The following is a 6,000-nucleotide window of genomic DNA, read 5'->3' as shown; positions in this document are numbered from 1 at the left end:
TTTCTAAGAAATGGGCAATACTGAAAATGCATAAATTACTGGATGGGATAAATTATTCCCTTCTTCCTGTGAACATTTTCTTATTGCTTCCACATCCATACAGAGGTGAATCACACGGAGGAAAAAAATAGATATCTTTTTTGTATAATTTTTGAGTAATTTTCTTTAGGTTTAAATTTGGTGTACTAAGAGTCACTGAAAATGTAGCCCAGTATTCCTGGGAAATGCACAAGGAGATCAAGTGTTCTGTTTGAAGTGGAGATTGTCTCATACACCTCACCATAATTCTTTGATTCAAATGTATCAAAGCAACAGCAAAGATTAGAGTTTCTGCCTCAAAGGCAGAGTGAACATGTAAATATTTGAGGTCACTGGTTGAGGTCCACATAGAAAATTAATAGACTGGAGAATGCAGTGATCTATACAGTGTATGTGATAGGAGGCTGGATATACTTATTAACCTTTAAGGACCTTTTTCTGAAAAATCCAGGTTTAGGCGAGCATGTTTTTTCTCTTTCAGGCAGAATAACAGGAGCTTTAATACGATGAGCAAAAAGCAGGTGTAAACTCTGAAAGGAAAAGTGTTCCCTTTAGAGTAAGTCCTTAAAAACAGCCATCAGTCTGATTTGCAGTAATGCTGACAACCTCCAGCCCTCATCCTTCTTCTCTGCAAGTGACCGGGCCTTACAGAGTGATCAGGTTTGGTACCTGTGCATCTGCCACCCCCAGTAAACCAAAACAGATCCCATAGAACAGTTCAGCAAAAACTAGCCTGTCTAAACTGTCTGATTGCTTTGCACAACTTTGTACTGCAAGGGTTTGCAGGCACAGCAGATGGTGTCCTTAAATGCCATGGCACTGGATAAATTCTGCTTTAGTGAAGGACTGGGAAGGAACCCCCTTCCATCCAGTAGAAATGCAGAAAGTGCAGTAACTCTGAAGGAAGTCAGAAGCGTTGCTTTCCACTCTGTGTACAGGATGTTGACTTGGGACAGTGTTAGCATTAACAGTACACTTACAAATCACCCAGTCAGCCTTCTGTGTGTCTGGGTACCAGCAGGAGCTGAGAACATTTGTGTTTCTCACAGGAATTGCTTCAATTTGCTTTGCAAAAACCATGCAGTTCCCAGTCAAACCTGTTAGTGCTGACACGTTCAGTCCATTTTTTACAGAAGAGTTGACCTGGATGCTTATTTATCCTCTTGAGACTCCTTCTGCCATTGAGCTGTCTCTCATCATCAGTGCTCTTAATCCTAATTCTGTTCAATTGCCCACAATGCCTCTTGAAACTTCTTTCAGTCTACAGAATTATGTTTAATGTTTCATGCTTAAAGACATTACTCTAGGCTATCAAGTTTTGCCTTTAAATTGGAAAGTAGAGATCTTGCCTAGAATGGGGGAAGGAACCCAGATGGGCATCTCTCCTTTCAGTGAGCATGAAGTGTAGTAACACAATAAACCCTTTTGCCAAGCATGCAGTAAATCCAATTATGAGAGTTTTATACAAGTTTGGATAACTGCTTACTATAAAAAAAGGCAAAAAATAATTCACTTAAAGGGCACCTTTGCTTGCATTTGGCTTTAGGGTTCCAAATGCTAATGATGGCAACAGACTGCAGAAACCATTCAGGAATGCTGGAATTTGGAGGCCAGGCCAGTTAGAGGAGCACAAGACAGTGTTAGCTTTTGATGCCTCAGTCCTGCCTGCTCATTTTTTTCCTGGAGTTACTCAGTTTGTGTGCTTTAATCCTTACACAGCTCACTAGTTCAGGCTTTGCAGCCTGTATTAGGTGCACTGTCAGCAGTCCAGAGCTGACAGGACAGTACCACTGTCCCAGGCTTGGATTGGGCATATGAAGGGGTGAAAACAGACGCAGTAAGTAGAAAAATAACAGGAAATTTTAAGTAATGTGTGTGAATTGAGTATAGAAACCTTCCTCCCTGTACTTCAGAGCAGTTCTAAAGCCAAAGCAGAGGCAGAGCTGAACCAGGCACTGCTCTTGTTCCTCCCTGTCTGTGTGGATCTGAGAGCCAGCAGTGCTCATCCTGCCTTTCTTCCTTGCTGCACCCCAGGCCATTGCTGTAGGACACATTCAAGGCCCTGTGCAGAGGAGAACAAGTGGCTCTGTGGGGGTTTAAATGATCTGCCCAGTGCCCTGAAGAGCTGCTGTGCAGGTGAGCTGGGAGTGCTCATCCAGCTGTGCTGCAGCCCCGTCCTCACACGATCACCACAGCTGGATTTCACCAGAGCCCCCGGGGCAGAGTGCAGCCACTGGCTTTCAAAACACTTGCAGAATGTTTGGGCCTAACTCTTTGGGGAGGATTTAATTTTCTTAATGACTCTGAGTAAAGTGTGCACTGCACCCACTCTGAAGGCTGAAGCAGTGGCTCTGCACAGGCCTCTCATCTCTTGGAAACAGAACAGCTTAGCTCCTCACAGGGCTTGAGCCTTCACATTTCCCTTTTGTGGTTAAAAAAAGCACATCTTGCTAGAAGCATCTGTGCTCCCTACAATACTCAATTCACACACATGAACCACTACTTAATTTTGGTGTCTCTTTGTATTCCATACAGCAGCTCCAATGTACTCAGCTGGCTGGTTTTCAGTAGCCAATGCAGAGCACTTTCCCCACATCAAAAAGAGCTTCCTTGGCTTTTTATCTCCCAACTCCCTTGTTTCTGTTAAATAAAAGCCAGATTTTACATGAGGGCACTTCAGAGAGAGTGAAGGAGTGTGAGGGGGCTTTTAATATGGTTTTTTGGTTGCTTGTTTGTTTTGTTTTTCCTTAAGAATGGTTTACACTTAGTTTGTGTAGCTGCCTGTATTAGTGTTTCTCATGAACACATTTACTATAACACCTAGGTCTGCGCTACAAAATTTAGAAAAAAAGAAAAACGTTGTCTCCACAGTGAACATCCTCCTTCCTCCGCCCCCAAATCCACATGGCATTTCAGCCCATTCAAGTGAAAGAAACCCTTAACCACTGACACAAATGGGAATTAAGCAGAAAAATTCCAACTCCTCATGGCAGTCTTTAAGTTTTAACCCTGTGCCTTCCTCTACCTAACAGAGCTCCAAGTGCTGTACTTCACAAAAACATGGAGAGAGGGAATTCTGTTCCTGTTCTTATGCCAGTAAATTAGAAATGACAGGAGAAGCCTAAGAGTGCCATGCACAGAGTCATATCCCAAGTCCAGAAATCAGGCAAATAATGGACCCCAACTAAGGCAGTTTTCTAACAAGACAAAGTGGGAGAACTTTCCTCAGCTTCAGTGCAGGTTCCGAGCTGAGAATGTCTCAAGCACCAGAAGTCGGATGAGAGACAACCAATAAATGGAAGATGCAAAACTGCTTTACATAGCTAACAGCGACACAAGCACCTCCAGCATCAGCTGAGAACACAGGGAAGTTCATCTTGATTTTGGCTTTAGGCAGAAACACTTGTAAGGTGTAATTCCCAATTGCCAGTTTAAGCCAAGAGAGCTGAGCCTGGGTGCCATGCAACCCTGAGTCTCCCCAGTGGAAAACCACACTCTACAGCTTTCATCAAGGATAGAAATGTTATTCTGGAAGAAAACAGGATAACTGTTCCTTTCACAATGAGAAAATATCCATTACCTCAGAGTTTCACATGTGAATAATCTGGTTCAGAGCTCATTAACTTGGAGAAAAAAAAATCAACCTCGCTGCAGTGATCTCCAGAAGGCCAAAGTAACAAAGGGAATGGGGGAATGAGATTGGTGGAGGGGCAGGGATAAAGTGTGAGTGTCTAGGATAAGACAAGAAATGGCATATAATACAGAACTGAAAAAATTTTCATCTTAGTTTCTTCAAATTTCTTGTATGTCATGCAGTGTTATTACTTTTGGATAGTTTGGAGTTTATTTTCCCACCAGGCAGCCAAATGTAACTACTGTTATTAATACAAATGTCAATAACAGTTACACAGCAGTGGGAAAATACAGTTCATTCAGCATTTCATTATGGAGGTGTATTAAATGCCTCTGCAAGCCTGTCTGTCTGGTAAAGTAATCAGTGGGAGTTTTATCAAGGCTGCACATAGGCCTACCAGGAGGATTTATGGGAGCCACACGTTTCAAATTTTTGTGGATTATTCTAGAAATGTCCCTCTTGTCCAAAGCTATATTTAAAATGTGGAGCTTTCAAACCTAATTCTGTATTTCATTAACCAGGTCCAAAATGGTATTTTAGAAGTCCCATCTCAGAGAAAGTTCTCGCTAAGCATTACTGGTGGGATAGGAGGGGACCCTGAGCCACCTGTGTGCATGAAGCAGAACCTGCCCTGAGTGGCACAAGCTGCCCCTGGCTGGGGAACAGCACACAGCCTTTCTGTGGGGTTTGTGCCAATGTCCTTCCACTTTGTAATGACTTTATAATACAAGGGACAACACAGACTTGAACAGAGCTATGAGGTGGTGGGCTTTTGCATGGAATTGGGTATTCAGTTTGGGTTTTTTACAGAAACTCTTTTTTCCCATCGTACCTATAAGCGATTTGAATGCTTCTGCTCCTTCCATACTTCAGGTGTACCAATCTGCACCAAATCCTTTCTTTGATTTACAGATTCAGCCAGTGATTCTCTACACAAGCCCAAGGTCCTTTTTAGAGAAAGCCACTTTCAGACCTGTGTGCAATTTACTCTATCTCCATGTATCTTGGGAGAAACCTCCCAGACCCTGATGTGTACACGTTATCTGTTGCCTTCCTTAGACAGGAGAGAGGAGGAGAGAACCAACTGAAAATAGATTTCAAGAGGGGGAAATGTAATTTATGTCACCTGCATGACAATTTAATTGTAATTGAGGTCTATAGGTTTTTGTGCGATAGCAGAGATTTAAAGCTTGATGCAACTCAACAATGAAGGCAAGGCTTTAATAAGGCAGCATTAAGCTGGGAATTGAACAGAATCAATACTGAGAATTAGCAAGAAAAGATTATAAAAGACATTTCAGTATTCAAGGAAAAAACAGTTTTTGCATTTGATCATTTATGCAGCATACCATGGCTGTGTTTTGCCTTATTTTGGTGTTCAGAAGTGCAGCAGAACCACAAAATCAGGGAACTCAAGCAAACAGGAAAGCTTTTGGCTTTTTTATGGTTAAAATGCATGGGTAGAAACACAGCTCCATTCCAGAAATCCCATTTGCTGAAATGGAAACCAGGCAATTGAGACTATTGCAAACTGCATCAGAGATTAAACCAGCCTGCAACAAAGGAACCTTCATTCCAAATCCAGCAAATCCTCACCTTGTCTCTAACTGTAAAGGTTTTCACAGTAGATGGACACTGGAATGTTCTATAACTTCTGTTACCCCGCAGGAGCAATGCAACAAGGTCAGTGTTTAACACAAACCCCTCTTTTTCTTTTTCTTCTTCTTTTTGCCCCAATCTCTACAGGGAGGTCCTATCCAGAACCGAAAATCCAAGCGCTGCCTGGAATTGCAGGAGAACAATGAAAATGAATTTGGATTTCAAGTGGTCCTTCAGAAGTGCACTGGACAACGCTGGTCCATAACAAATGTCCTGAGAAGCTTGTCATTATAGCAGACTAAATTTTGTACCCATTTCTTTTGCTACTGTGTAGCAAGTACTGCATTGTCGCCTGCTGTACTGTATCCCCCCGCTCCCCATCCCCCCAGCTCCTTCTCTCCCCTTTTTGTCTCTGATTTGATTTTGTGAGTGTGTGGAAATAGGGTTTGTGGGCTGGAAATAAGAAGTTTTTATTTCACCATGATGTTTTCACGACATTTATAGAGATGCTGAATGACAGGTGACGGGTAGGCTATCCTAAAATATTTTACAACTGTAACTATTAAGCAAATGGAGAATATTTACATCTCAAACTTTTATTGAATAAAAAAGCCCAAACACTATTACTGGGTAGGTGTCTCCATGGAAATCAATTTGGAAGCTAAGTGCTGGTTTCATTGCTTCATTAACCCAAGCCTGATCCTGGCATGTTGCTGCAGAGCATCAGA

This window comes from Agelaius phoeniceus, chromosome 6, assembly GCF_051311805.1.
Source record: "Agelaius phoeniceus isolate bAgePho1 chromosome 6, bAgePho1.hap1, whole genome shotgun sequence".
Lineage (NCBI taxonomy): Eukaryota > Metazoa > Chordata > Aves > Passeriformes > Icteridae > Agelaius > Agelaius phoeniceus.
This window is presented reverse-complemented; position numbering follows the sequence as displayed.